The sequence below is a fragment of the Malaya genurostris genome, chromosome 3, assembly GCF_030247185.1.
Source record: "Malaya genurostris strain Urasoe2022 chromosome 3, Malgen_1.1, whole genome shotgun sequence".
Lineage (NCBI taxonomy): Eukaryota > Metazoa > Arthropoda > Insecta > Diptera > Culicidae > Malaya > Malaya genurostris.
The window spans coordinates 8,597,370-8,612,688 of record NC_080572.1 but is presented as its reverse complement, the minus strand read 5'-3'; the positions used below and the strand labels follow the sequence as shown (position 1 = coordinate 8,612,688).

The 15,319-nt window shown below is 36.1% G+C and overlaps 1 protein-coding gene across 9 annotated transcripts in view; it reads right to left on the bottom strand.

Moving 5' to 3' along the window:
- The window catches only part of LOC131437912 (protein phosphatase 1 regulatory subunit 16A-like), a 233,103-nt gene that overhangs the window by 162,148 nt on the left and 55,636 nt on the right, over positions 1–15,319 (bottom strand). The window lies entirely within an intron of this gene.

Sequence of the window (15,319 nt, the reverse complement as noted above, 5' to 3'; positions counted from 1 at the left end):
TTTAATAACACGAAACGAATGAGAGTAAGGAAACGTGCTCAATCCACCTAGCAGTAAGATGATACCTTTTTTTATCAATCCGCTTGTGCTTTTGCATATTTTTTTGTGCTTTAGTTTTCCAATCCACAATCCATTGAACATTCCATAAGATGTCGAAGTAAGTTCCACTTTAGAGTTTATCGTCATTATTTACGGTACTTCCAGAGCCGGTATTTGGGAACCAGCATAGGGGCTGTCCATAAAAGACGTCACGCCGAAAGGGGGAGGGGGGTGTTTCAATAAAACGTGACCATTTGTGACAGGGGGAAGGGGGGGGGGGGGAGGTTTTTGGAATGTGACGTCCAATAACTTCAATGAGCGCATTTTTGAAATATCTAACTATATTACTGCTTTGCCCTATTTCCTGAAAAAAATCTCCACAATAAACGTTTACATTCTATAGTAAAACGTGTATTTGTTGATGTAAAAGCTTCTTCTTGTAAATTCGGAAATGAATGATGCAGGAAATCATTTCTGTTGTGGTCAGCAAAAGTGCACGGAGAAGCGAGTAAATTAGCGAAATTAATAAATTTTGCCTAATAACAGATCGGCTGAAAAGTTCGTATCGTTTCTATGAGAGGGCGCCACTAGAATTAAATCCATACCATTTTCAGTTAGTAGCAACCTTCAAAAGATACGTGTATAAATTTGACAGCTGTCTGATTATTAGTTTGTGAGATATTGCATTTTGAGTGAAGCTACTTTTATTATTGTGAAAAAAAAAATGGAAAAAAAGGAATTTCGCGTGTTGATGAAACCTCACTTTTCGATGAAAAAAAGTGCCGCCGATACCAAAAAATGGCTTGATGAGTGTTATCCAGACTCTGCACCGGGCGAAGCAACAATTCGTAAGTGGTTTGCAAAATTTCGTACTGGGCATATGAGCACCGAAGACGATGAACGCAGTGGACGTCCAAAAGAGGCTGTTACCGATGAAAACGTGAAAAAAATCCACAAAATGATTTTCAATGACCGTAAAGTGAAGTTGATCGAGATAGCCGACACCCTAAAGATATCAAAGGAACGTGTTGGACATATTATTCACGAATATTTGGATATGAGAAAGCTTTGTGCAAAATGGGTGCCGCGTGAGCTCACAATCGATCAAAAACAACAACGAATTGATGATTCTGAGCAGTGTTTGGAGCTGTTATATCGAAATAAAACCGATTTTTTTCGTCGATATATAACAATGGACGAAACATGGCTTCATCACTTCACTCCGGAGTCCAATCGATAGTCAGCTGAGTGGACTGCACGCGATGAACCGAACCCAAAGCGTGGAAAGACTCAACAATCGGCCGGTAAGATTATGGCGACTACCTTGAAAAGGGAAAAACCGTAAACAGTGACTATTATATAGCGTTATTAGAGCGTTTGAAGGACGAAATTTAAAAAAAACGGCTTCATTTGAAGAAGAAAAAAGTTTTGTTTCATCAAGACAATGCACCGTGTCACATGTCGATGAAAACCATGCTGAAATTGAACGAATTGGGCTTCGAATTGCTCCCTCATCCACCGTATTCTCCAGATTTGGCCCTCAGTGACTTTTTCCTGTTCTCAGACCTCAAGAGAATGCTCGCTGGTAAAAAATTTAGAAGCAATGAAGAGGTAATCGCTGAAACTGAGGCCTATTTTGAGGCAAAGGACAAATCGTACTACAAAAATGGTATCGAAAAGTTGGAAGATCGCTTTAATCGCTGTATCGCCTCTGATGGCAATTATGTTGAATAATAAAAACGAATTTTGGCAAAAAAATGTTTGTTTCTATTAAACGATACGAACTTTTTAGCCGAACTGTTATGAGTAAAAAAGAAAAAGATGCCTTCAAACGGTTTAACTTAAGTTATGCACTGACAATTTTTTCAGTAATTTGATTTTCTAGCATTGATAATAGTATATCATAAGAATTTCTCTTGTCTGATTCTGATGCAGTTTATTCAATTGTATTCTATTTGAAAAAGGGCGGGAGATCAACGATTTCAGACGTAGATCATGTCATGTCTTATTTTGATCATATGTGATTTTCCTCCACCAACATCAAAGCTTATCGAATCATCCAATGATTGAACTTACATAAATCAAGAATCATTTTAGCTCAATATCACTACCGATTGTGTGACAGAAGATCAGTACCGATATTGATCGATGTGATTTAAAATTCACTGATCAACTGATCATGAAAAGATTCTCGGACAGTGATCTCGTTTTGAAGAGGTTTTGGTCTTTATTTTCTCAGCCCTGTATGCTACACTAAGGAAATATTATTCTTTACCCAAAACAATAATATAATAAACAGATGATTTAAATGTTTCATCAATTCCAACCAAATACTTTGGTTAATTTATATAATTGATAATAATAAAATAATTCCGATGATTTTGTAGTTTTAGGGATATTTTTTAATCTAATGACAGCATGTAATAAAGCGATTTTTCCCTCATATTTGTATGGTTTGTCATACATATTGAGATTGTATTGAGATGAATTTTATTTATTTTGAATTCGTGACATGTGACATAGGGGGGGTGGGGGGTCTTTGCTTCTGTGACAATTTGTGACAAAGGGGGGATGGGGAGTCAAAAATCGTCAAAAAAAGCGTGACGTCTTTTATGGACAGCCCGGTTCATATGGCCATAAATGAATATGATGAATAAATTGCAATAGTTTGAATCCAACTTTGAAGCTTTTCGGGTTTGTCATCGTCTTCATCGGTTAGAATGTTAAAAACTCATTACCCTGTAATTCCCGAATCGGAAGTCAGAATGGGATAAAAATCGTTAATACTTTAAATTTAAATTTTTGTTTTCGAAATTCAAATTGACCTTTTTTGAGAAAACGATTGTGCTTTGAGAATTGATTCGATACTGGAACCGGAATTCGAAAATCGGTGTGGACGAAGAAGTTAAATTCACCTAAGAAGCTGCATAGTTTCGAAAATCAGTGTGGACATCTTTGAGAAATCGTAGTGCGAATGAAATTTGTGGGTACCTTCCGAATCGAGAACTGAATACCGCTGACACTGAAATAAGTTTATTTCGTTATCGACTATCCAAATTTGCAAACCTGATTAATTTATGTGATTTGTGATGAGTTACAATATTTTTATATCGTTTCACATATCAGCCTGTTGCTCCGGAACCAGAAGTCGGATCCAAACGTTATTCAGGAACTTTGTTTGGGAGCATACGACTTTTTATATGATTCTGAGTTTGTACACGGAACGACCGAAATTAGCTCTGCGCCTAATTCGTATTACTGTTTTTGAATTAGTTGATTTTAACAACAAAATTTCCAAAATAACTATAAAATTAGTTAAAATTTAGAATTTACTGTGCTGGAAAAAACTCTTATTTTTAGAGAATGTGTTTAGTTGGCGAATATTCTGGACACAAACCAGCAATATTTCGATCCAACACGAAATTCTCATTGACAACTAATTTCGTTATTAAAATCAGAAACTTTGATTCTATTTATCTATCACCGTCATTACTGAAGGACAGTAGTGTCAAAGCAAAACAATCCATTAAAAAGCTAAAAGGGACAGTCTTGTTGAAACTGCTCGCAAATTGTTTAGATGTTTTTCGCATGTGTTACGATATATCCCTATATAAATTTCTAAACCGATATGTAAAAATGACGTAAACTGTTAGTGGAAAGTGTATTTATTCAGAATTCGTGCGCAGTTGAAGCGATTGTGGGTAATAATGTTTTTACGCGAAACAGTGAAGTGAGTTTCGAATGTTGCACTCTAATTGTATACGTCAAATGATGTTTTTTGTATCTTCTCATTCCGGGCTACGCCGTCCGGTGTACTACTTGTATTCGGTTTTTGTTTTCCGAGTGCTCAAAGTTTTCAGTGAGAGAGTCGATTTCGCGAAGTCGAATGAAGAAAACAGCGATTTAGAAGTAAAATTTTTCAAGAAGAAGTTTATGTTTCGCTTATGTCTTTTTCTCCAATACAACATCGTATTTATACCTGCAAATATAGAAAAGATAACCGCGACTGAAATTTTTTTCGGTAGTGGTGTGCCATCTAGTGGCTAGTAGTCATTACGGTGTTAACGAGCGCCATATAGCTGCTAATTGCAGAAACCAATTCAACCATTTATGTTGGTTGAAAACAACGTTTTATTTCTCTAATTCAACTAAAAAATTAGTTGAATGGATATGAAGCGTGCCTTAGCTAAGAAATGACAGCACGTTTAATTGGTGAATTCAACTAAAAAAAATAGCCATTTCAACAAATATTTTATTATTATTAAGAGAATCAGAATTAAAAAATCTAAATTAGCAAAAGTAAGATTTTTTTAGTTGTCTCAAAAAATAACTAACTAAAATCAGAAAATCAACTAATTTTTTCGCCAAAATGCTAATTTCGGTCTTTCCGTGTAGAAAACGGTTGAATCATCTCAGAGAATTAAGCAAAATTATTTGTCACACACCATTAGAATGGTATATGTGTGGTATGTTCTTAGAGCATTTATTGCTGTAAGTAATTCAAAACAATATAGTTATGGATTTGCTATCAACTCGAAAATGCTGCCATCATCTGGTTGACATATGTCATATTCGAACGATTAAGTTGTCAAAAACGAACCGTGCTAAAATAGGTCCGAGGTAAAATATGAAAAAAAAATGCTGTACACACACGGAACGACCGAAATTAGCTCTGCGCCTAATTCGTATTACTGGTTTTGAATTAGTTGATTTTAACAACAAAATTTCCAAAATAACTATAAAATTAGTTAAAATTGAGAATTTACTTTGCTGAAAAAAGTCTTATTTTTAGAGAATGTGTTTAGTTGGCGAATATTCTGGACACAAACCAGCAATATTTCAATCCAACACGAAATTCTCATTGACAACTAATTTCGTTATTAAAATCAGAAAATTTGTTACTGAAGGACAGCACAAAGAAAACAAAAATGAAATTGGTCCTATTAACAAGTTTATTAGCCAAAAACTCACGAGAAGTGTCAAAGCAAAACAATCCATTAAAAAGCTAAAAGGGACAGTCTTATTGAAACTGCTTGCAAATTGTTTAGATGTTTTTCGCATGTGTTACGACATATCCATATATAAATTTCTAAACCGATATGTGAAAATGACATAAACTGTTAGTGGAAAGTGTATTTATTCAGAATTTATGCGCATTTGAAGCGATTGTGCGTAATAATGTTTTTACGCGGAACAGTGAAGTGAGTTTCGAATGTTGCACTCTAATTATACACGTCAAATGATGTTTTTAGTATCTTCTAACATTCCGGGCTACGCCGTCCGGTGTACTACTTGTATTCGGTTTTTGTTTTCCGAGTGCTCAAAGTTTTCAGTGAGAGAGTCGATTTCGCGAAGTCGAATGAAGAAAACAGTGAATTAGAAGTAAAATTTTCAAAAAGAAGTTTATGTTTCGCTTATGTCTTTTTTTCGAATACAACATCGTATTTATACCTGCCAATATAGAAAAGATAACCGCGACTGAAATTTTTTCGGTAGTAGTGTGCCATCTAGTGGCTAGTAGTCATTACGGTGTTAACGTTTTTTAGTGACAGAACGCCATATAGCTGCAAATCTCAGAAACCTATTCAACCATTTATGTTTGGATGAATACAACGTTTTATTTCTCTAATTCAACTACTAAATTAGTTGAATGGATATGAAGTGTGCCTTAGCTAAGAAATGACAGAACGTTTAATTGGCGAATTCAACTAAAAAATAGCCATTTCAACAAATATTTTATTATTATTAAGGGAACTAGATTTAGAAAATCTAAATTAGCAAAAGTAAGATTTTTTTAGTTGTCTCAAAAAATAACTAACTAAAATCAGAAAATCAACTAATTTTTTCGTCAAAATGCTGATTTCGGTCTATCCGTGCAGTCACAGAACCAATTGTATGTAGCAGTATAAAAATCGTGCTTCACGTAGCTCCCAAGCATTTCTTTGTAATACAGTGCTGAAAACTCCTACTAATAACGCGAAAATTAAGCTTACACGAAAAATATCGATATCTGCGTTGAAAATAGACGGATTTTACCAATCTATGGATTGTTGGATAGATATTTTCGTGCGAAATCTAAGTCTAAAAACATATTCTGTTTTCAAGGTCAATTGTGACAAATATTGTCAAAAAACTGAAAATTTTGACATATAACTTCGTATAACTCAAAAAGTAAACATTCGACCATTCAATAGCGTTCAGGATTACGGGGAGATCTTTCATTAGCGACTAGATTGATCAAAATCGGTCTGAGATCTCAACCTCTTTGTTGACAACTCACACACACGCAAATAGACACACACACACGCAAACAGACACACACACACACACACACACACACACACACACACACACACACACACACACACACACACACACACACACACACACACACACACACACACACACACACACACACACACACACACACACACACACACACACACACACACACACACACACACACACACACACACACACACACACACACACGGACATTTGCTCAGTTCGTCGATCTGAATCGATTGGTATATGACACTCGGGCCTCGGAAAATTTTTTTATATTAATAAAAAAAGGTAAAAAACGTATCGTAAGCCCACTTTATATACTTCGGTTTTAAATGAACCTTTGCATACGTTTTCAACATGGCAAATTTGGGGACGGGTATAGCGTGATGGGTTAGTCGATGCCTTTCACGCACCCTACCTGGTTTCGATCTCCAACCCCGCACATAGGGTCAGGAAGCTCTCTGGCTCGAAGAGGTAAATGACCTTAAGGTTAAAATCTATTCAACTTTGTATTTTATCCTCACCGAGATATAGAGTTCAATAATTCCACTGACGTTTTGTGGTAGATATTTCAGACTAAATACGGCTAACAACGGCCCTTAGTTGCCTCGTATTTGTCGGCATAGCTTTAAATACTTCTTTTTAATACTTTTTCTTTGATTTTAAATCGAATTGAGGCGTGCTAATCATTTCCTTGAAACGAATCTTTTGCTAGTCTATTAAAATACTTCGGATGACTGTCTTGTTGAATGTTCCATTTCAAGGGTATGTCTTTTTCTAAAATAGACAGCATAACTTTCTCTAGTAGTCCTACGCAATTTACGGTATCCAAAACGCAAAGTCTTCGAACATGTGGTACATCCATACATATAATTCTTCAAGGTCATTAATTAGATTTCCTAATGTCTTTACCTGAGCATCAATCTGCGAACAACTGTTTTCATGTTCTAAAAACATAAAACACACACACCACTTGCTTCTATTTTTAAACAGGACGACAGTAATACCAATTATAGGTGTACTGTTCTAGGAGCTGTTTGGTTCCATTACCAAACATTCTTCAGGTCGAATTCGTTTCTTCGAAAACACTCGCCGCCGGTATCGCGCAATATTTGGAAAGACGAGGAAAATAGAAATAACGAAATGTAAAATATATTGTAATCGGAATGTATTGGTAGTAAGGAACTCGATATGGCCTTCGACAGGAATAAACTTTGGTTTCCTTGTGTGACATTGTTCGTCATTACATGGTGTAAGTTGTCTATATGATTGAAATCGATGAAAAACTCATGCTTAGCTCTGTAAAATAAATGGAAATTCTGCACAGTAGTTGATACAGACGAACACTCAAGCCAACATTTTTTTTCTACGGCATCTGCTAGAAACTCTATTATTTCCAGACACGATATCAGACTGTGAAAAACTGGTTGGCAAATAAATGAATAAAGCTTCAATAGCGAATACACTTACGCTTCAATTCGGCAATCGTGCGTTTGCATGGAAAGAAAACTTCCGGAAGGTGGGGTATTTTCTGAATGGAAATTCATATTTATTGAATAGCAAATCTATGCGGCTTGAAAAAAATAAAGATTCTCGATAAGTGCAATTCGCGTACCAGCTCTCGTTCTCTTTGTCTCTTTGATTGAATGTGATTGAAAACGACATTGCTGAACAAATTGGATTTTCGGTTTTAGGTACACAAACAGAGCAGTGTTTTGGTTTGCAGTTTTTATTTTAATCAACATGCCGGCTCGAATGCTACCCTGGAGGAACTATTGTTTCATAGATTGGAACAAAATGCCTATTCAGAAACAACTCTTCTATCGAGGACCCAAACACGATTTATGATTATAGGACCAAACGATCGTGTTGGTTGGTGGTTTCGTGACGTATTGGACCTTCAGTATAAAAAATAACCACACATCTGTAAAGTTTATTATGCTGATAACGAATCATTTATATCCAAGCGATAAAAAGTGCCACAGTTAAAATATTATATTAAAATATCCAGCTTAGATATGTTCCAAGTTTTTTTTTCTTTTGAAAGGAACAACAGGAGCCAGATTGAGCATTGTACTACGCAGCGGACATGCCAAGTTGTTATATGTGCGGAGGGTCACATTCAGAGTAGTTCAGTAGTTGGAGATTCAGATCTGCGATTTTTACACAAGTTTTCATTTCTGTTATTTCATTCGCCAGTTTTTTCTCCGTCTGCTTTCTTGTTGGGTAATGATAGAAATGATAAACAGAAGCTTTCCGTAAGAAGCAAATGCGCATCGCATTAATAAAATGCAAAAGATTCAGATGAACAAAAGCAAAAGTTCAATATACAGTCAATTTTCCTCTGAGCGTGAGGCAGTTGCATTTCTAACCATCAACCGTGATTACTGAAAATCTTCCTGCAGATGCTAATAAGGTGAGATGTTAGAAAAGCCATGTTTCAATACGGAGCTATTCTCTCCATCAGAATCGTGAAACGGTATCCTAAATAATGTGCGTCGGTTGTGCTTGTACTTAGGAAAACCAATTCAGTCTTATGTGACATTCGAGGACTAAAAATATCCAAGTGAACTCTAAACAACAATTCAATCAAACCCAACTATAGAGTTGTCTACAAAAAAATGTAGTGAACTGTAAAAAATAATATATCAAACCCAACGAAGATGTTACCAAAAACTCAATCTATGGCGAGTTAATGGATGAAAAAGCGATTAGAGAACTATTGCAACCCACCAATTTCTGTGTAAAGCAATAAGAGTCTCTCTCTATCTCTCTCAAGAAATAAGTTGACTAAATTCAGTAATTGAAAAACGCTTCGTAATCCACAGTACACCTGTAAAAATGACTCTTCGTCTTGTCATTCAAATAGTCCCACCTCTTTCCATTGAGCCAATTTTAGACTTAGGTTTGGGTAAATCCAAACATTTCCTGATCGATTCGGCTATTTTACAAAAGAGAATTTTAACGCTTCGACACTTATTCGATAAAAGAAAGCGCAATAGAATTAATACAATTGAACTTGATCATTAACTCATTTCCAGCTTTCAAATGAGCCCAAGCGTGTCGAAATCGGATGAGCTGTAGTCGAAAAAATCGGTTGAGTTATTTCTGTAAAGAGATGAGGATAGAAAAAAGTTTGGTTTGTCGGTTACTCCACTTATACGATTTTATTTTCAGAACCGGAAGAGTTCACCATAATTCATTTGAATTTGATCTATAATCTTTTATAGTCTTTAAACGAGGACTAAAAAAACACGGTTTGTCGGTTACGTTACTTTTACGATTATAACTCCGGAATTGGAGATACTTTCATTTGAACCTAATAAGTCGTCAAGCAGTAGTTTTAAAAACAAAATCAAGTTTTACAAAAACGATAAAACCATTTCAGAGAAATTGTGCGGATTGAAAAAATTACGGTTTGTTTGTTACGTTAATTTTCTCACTAATCCAAATGACACGAAATTTCACACTTAGTTTTGTGAAAGTTGTTACTTCACACGACGTATTGAGTGATATGTTACCTATTTCTACTCGAACTCGTCTTCGTTTGTCCGACCTCTACGAAGCCTTAGGATCTTGCCTTGAGTAACCCGGACAAAGCATATAAACCGAGACAGAAGTGATTTCTGCGTGAGGCAAGAATTTTGCACGTTGTGGAAGAATTTTTCGGATTTTGAAATTACTGAATTTATCTTCGCTCTATCACGCTCATGAGTTTGAATAAACTTTAATAATTACAATTATTTAACAAGAAACATAAATATCGGCAACTATACGATGACACAAATAACCGAATCCCTCCCAATTATAATCAAATTCGATCTGAGCTCAAATTACAAACAATGTATTTTGCAGAGGCCATCCGAAACGACAACCTATCGATCGAATGTACTCTATCTATTTTAAGACATACTTTCACTGACGTCTCTATTGAAAATCACTGGTCGTCCGCCAGTCTGATATCGCTAAGAAGGATAAAAAATCAATCTAAATTATGTCCGACCAACATTCCGCCGTACGCCCATTCCGTTTCCCTTCTCATTAAGTCCGAGCCGCCATTGATGGGGTGGTATCGGTTGGTGATTCTATTGTACGCTTTGAACAAATCTCGTTCCCGGAGCCGATAGCCGACCGGACTGCGGTCTCACCACTGTCGTCGGTTGTCGTTGCTGTCGGTGGTCACCAAGTCAAGTGAAGTAACTGCATCCGCTGTGGGTGTCGATTTGTTCACCCCAAAATAGCATGCATTCGCGCGGGGAAAAGTTTAACCAGCAGAACAGCTACTGAACGTTGTATTCATGGACGTATATGCCATAGCCCATGGGCTTTCGAAAATCAAAATAAAGGTTTTTTGTTATATGATGTTATATTTGTTTAAAAACAGGTAACAGTTATCATAACATTCCATTATTTTTCCCATGCACTTGAATTCTTCCCCAGCTTGACCTTTTACTCAGATTGGTTGCCTCCCTTCCCGCTCCACATCAAGCACACATCGTTGTACTTTTTCACATATTCTGTGCGATTTGATCCAATCATCGATCGGTATACCAGGCGGGATAACCAGAAAGCCAACAGCACAATAAGCGAAGACATTAAATTGACGTACGATTGAAAGTGTAAATAAATCGATAAATGGACCGTCGGTCGTCGAAACGGATTCGGCTGCTACCGTCGTTACACAGTGGCATGACGATACACCGATTGTCATCCGACCCAGTGATGTTCGAAGTGTCAATCAAAACGATTTACGACTGGGGAATTGTTGAAGCAGGAATTGTGTCGCACGTCGTTTCGGATTGTGTTGTGACAAGCCAAAAATAAGATTTGTTGATTTCACTTTGAATGGCAAGTTGTGCACGGGAGAATCACTCTAAACTTAGTTCAAACGTTGGCTTGTGTTGATGTGGTTGAGACTTTTTCAAAATATAGCTGCTGCCAAAATAACTCTATGTTACTTGATTGGTATTGACGAATTTCGCGCCAACTCAAACAAATGTTGAAAGCACCGTTTCAGATTTGAATGAAAATTTCTGGACATGTAGACTTTGTCACAAAAAGCCTCTTTACATACTTTGTTTTTGTTTTCTTTTGAAAAAGGGCCAACATTTTTAACCATTTGTTTTCAAATAGTTATTGTCGAAAAATGACCAAATCTGCAAAAAAGTGGTGAACTAGTGAAATCAGTTAAATTTTCCAATAAAAATACTGAAAAAGTTTCTCATCCAGTCATACAGTGAGTCATTCGTTTTTTTTTTGTAAATCGTTTTTGAGTTTTTAAAGTCAATATTCTTCAGTTTAGGACTCGACAAGGAATTTGTTTAGTAGTCCAGATCAATTTTGGAAAAAATAACGTATGTAAAGTAATATTTTGGGACAAAATCTACATGTCCAGAAACTTTCATTCAAATCTGACAGAGTGCTGCCAACTGCGAATACGATTTAGCGCGAAATTTGTCTATTGCATGTGACCATTAAAGATTTTTCCTATCCAACGATACAGCTTTTGCTTGAAAAGATTCCAACGGTTGATTACAACAAATCAAGTTTACCGGATTTCCTACTTTCCGTCCTAGGACTTCATCGGTTCACGGTCACACACTAGCAGTGCTTCGTCTCTAAGCTGCTGATGTAAGCGTGGTCGACCTAGTCGAATTAGTAGGATTTTCCCGCTGTTCCTTTCGATGCGAGGCTTCAACTTATCTACAGCAAAGTGGGTTATCGAGTGGAGTAAGCTTCTGTTAGCCGAATGAATTTTCGTTCGGCTAGTCATCAATAGTGCCAATCAGCCGATATCCGGTTCGGGCAGCCTACCCACGTGCAGTACAGTGCGTACGTTCTGTGCTTTTCTTCGAGTGCAATAATTTTGTTTGCGACGGATTCTGCCTTACTGGATTGTAGCTTGGGTATATCGTTCTCAAGAAAAAACTGAAAATTCATTTATCTCATCTAATAAACTTTGAACTGGGCTGGTGTTACGTGTCTAAAAACGTTTTTTTTTGTTCGATTTAAGTAATGATGAACACGGGGATGCTAGCGATACAGCGCACAGCGATAATTGGTAAAAAATAAAAACCAAACCAAAACAATCCAGCGATGGAGTTGATGTCTTCAAGAGACTTTGCAGGGATTTATTTTTTTTTCCTGTTTCGATTGAAGAGGTAATTCTGATAACGATGTCAATCGGGTCTCGAATCTTAAGTTAGAAATTATATTTGTATGTTTTTCTTTTTATTCGTATAAAGGAGCAAGGAAATGTCTTCTTGAGCTCACCCAAATGTGTACAATGTGTAATAGGAGTAATAGCTCCTTTCTTATATTCAGGGTGGCAAGTGGATTGCCGATTTCAATTTCCCGGTTTTTCCCCGGTTTGCCCGGTGCGCGAGATAAAAAATTCCCGGTTTCTAGAACAGGCTTAAATCGCCTATGTTCAGTATTTTTATCAATATTTCTCTCATTGAACCTTCAAGTAGAAATCCCATATCCAAAAGAACATCGAGAGTTTAGAAATTAAGTATTTTTTGGGTATTTCATTATGCCAAGTGCACATAATAATGTCAAAAAGGCTTCTTTGGCTTTCTCATATACAGCAGTTATGCAATCACTGTAAAAACTGATTTTCGATCCAAGGCCCGGAGGGCTGAGTTCATACCATTCGAATCAGTTCATCAAGATCAGAAAATATCTGTATGTGTGTATGTATGTATGTAACATTTTTGAACAATGAATTTTGAAAATGAAATGAAACCGATGAAAATGAAACCGATTCTCTTGTGGTCCCATACGACTTTCATCAGGATCCAACTTCCGGTTGTGAAAAGGGTGAAGAGATGGAGATCTGCAGACTATAAATATAAGCCCTAATCTTGATTACAAACTGTTTCTTCGGTTCGACAGCCTCCTTGTATCGATTATATGATTTTAAGTGCTGTTTTGTTAATTACGCTCCCAGCATTCAATATAGCATTATCAACAATAAGCTGAGCCACAAGACGTTCAATACGATTTTGTTCAAAGTATAATGATTTGCTCAAAAGAAAATTAAGGATTTCAACAATCCTTGGAACGACTTTAAAAATCTCATCCACAATTTGTCCAAACGTTCATCTTTTGAACCGACAGTACAACCCAGCTCAATGTATTCCACCTTTTTTTTATCTGTTACTTCGCTACTAACAGTTCGGCTGAAAAGTTCGTATCGTTTAATATAAACACACATTTTTTTGCCAAAATTCGTTTTTATTATTCAACATAATTGCCATCAGAGGCGATACAGCGATTATAGCGATCTTTTCGATACCATTTTTGTAGTACGATTTGTCCTTCGTCTCAAAATAGGCCTCAGTTTCAGCGATTACCTCTTCATTGCTTCTGAATTTTTTACCAGCGAGCATTCTTCTGAGGTCTGAGAACAGGAAAAAGTCACTGGGGCCAAATCTGGAGAATAGAATACGGTGGATGAGAGAGCAATTCGAAGCCCAATTCGTTCAATTTCAGCATGGTTTTTCGTTGTTGTTTTTGATCGATTGTGAGCTCACGCGGCACCCATTTTGCACAAAGCTTTCTCATATCCAAATATTCGTGAATAATATGTCCAACACGTTCCTTTGATATCTTTAGGGTGTCAGCTATCTCGATCAACTTCATTTTACGGTCATTGAAAATCATTTTGTGGATTTTTTTCACGTTTTCATCGGTAACAGCCTCTTTTGGACGTCCACTGCGTTCATCGTCTTCGGTGCTCATATGACCAGTACGAAATTTTGCAAACCACTTACGAAATGTTGCTTCGCCCGGTGCAGAGTCTGGATAACACTCATCAAGCCATTTTTTGGTATATGCGGCACTTTTTTTCATCAAAAAGTAGTGTTTCATCAACACACGAAATTCCTTTTTATCCATTTTTTTCACAATAACAAAAGTAGCTTCACTCAAAATGCAATATCTCACAAACTAATAATCAGACAGCTGTCAAATTTATACACGTATCTTTTGAAGGTTGGTACTAACTGAAAATGGTATGAATTTAATTCTAGTGGCGCCCTCTCATAGAAACGATACGAACTTTTCAGCCGATCTGTTAATGTTATTCGTATCCACTAGTTCTTCAAGATAAAAACTCAGCCTTTTTGACTATTTCAAATCAATTCGAGGTAACACTAGGATTAAAACAAGAAACATAGCTGGCCAATGGATATGCTAAAAGTGATCAGCCTTGCATTTCACGAAGGAATGAAGCACAAAAATTCCTGCAATTTTCTTGAAAAATCAACACATTCAGACTTCATGCTTTTTCCAATAATGCTCTTAAGTGCAGCTTTCACACCGAATTCGATTATTATTGGGGTTTTCTAGGTTGTCAGAAATACCGTCAGTCATTTGAAAACCAAATAATTTTAAATTAAATTTAAAGCCTTATAATTAAAATAAAAATTGTTATTTTCGAACTATTCAGTCTTTTACAAGACTACCACTTAATCAGTCTTTTTAAGGTTATCTGAAAAATCAGTCCTTCTTAAGACTTATTCAAACTAAGAATGTATTCTAGAGATGGGCAAAACCGTTCATTACAAAGAACTGCTCATAACTTAGTAGTTCTACGGAAAGAATTTTAACCTTTTCGTTTTCGTTCTTTTGAAACTTTGTATGTTTCTTCGAAAATAATATGAGAGCTACAAATTACAGATTCAATAATAGTGAGTGCTTTTTGCATGTATTTGTACCAACAATCTACCAGATTCCTCAAACCAGCAAGCATTTCGAAAAATGCAACTAATTTGCATACATCCTCAAAGAATTCGATTACTTTCATTTCTTTTGAGAAGAAATAGGAACTATCATTCTTAAATAAAGAACTCCAGTTCACTCACTCGTCGATGAGAAATAATTCTTTTGAAATGTTCGCGAGATTATTGTCTATTTCTAGTGTATTCCAATACTATATTAGATTAGTATAGTCTAAAAAAGTATACCAAAAGTTAAAAATGAATGA